Here is an 864-nt window from a genome sequence, read left to right on the forward strand (position 1 = left end):
TTTTTGGATAATCTTCAGTAAAATCTTGCTTGCATGTGAAATCAGTGAGATTGTTCTACATCTCACATATTAAAAGAAAATCTACTCAAAATGGATCAGAGACTTAGGGGTAAAGCCCCAAACCATAAAGAACATAAGAGACAAAAATGGGACCAAATCTAGAAGATTTAGCCTATGGTATAAAAAAGGCTGACAAATACAGGCAGAAATGCCCAGCCAGGAGAGATGATTTCGATGAATAGAATCTTCTAAAGATTAAGTCCCTGTGTGCATTAAAAAAAGAAAGAAAGAAAGAAACAAAAAACCAAACTGCACCAGAAAACCCAACCCATCAACACACAACCAAACAACTTTATACCAATAGGGTGAAAAGAAAACCTACTGACTGAGGATAGGAAAAAAAAATAATAAATATTTAGCACTATTATCTCAGACAAGGGTCTCATAACAGTTACAGAATACTACAGGACCTTCACAAAGAAAAAACTGATAACCCAATTACAAAGTGGGGGCGGGGGAATGGAAAGATATTTTTCACAGAAGACATTTGGATGGCCAACAGACACATGAAGAAATGCTCAAAATTCCTGGTACTAAGAGAGATACAAATCAAAACTACAGTGAGAAATCATCTCACCCCAGTAGCAGTGGTACTATTTAATAGCACAGTAAGCAATAAATGCTGGAGAGGATGTGGAGAGAATGGAACTCTCATCCATTGATGATGGGATTGTAAAATGGTACAATCGCTCTGGAAGACAGTTTAGCATTTCCTTAAAAAAGCTGAATATAGAAATTCCATATGATTCAGCTATTCTACTACTACGAATTTACCAAGGAAAATAGAACAAAGATTATATAAAT

The sequence above is a fragment of the Elephantulus edwardii genome, unplaced genomic scaffold (assembly GCF_000299155.1).
Source record: "Elephantulus edwardii isolate Elephantulus edwardi_28Jun2011 unplaced genomic scaffold, EleEdw1.0 scaffold00042, whole genome shotgun sequence".
NCBI classification, from domain to species: Eukaryota; Metazoa; Chordata; class Mammalia; order Macroscelidea; family Macroscelididae; genus Elephantulus; species Elephantulus edwardii.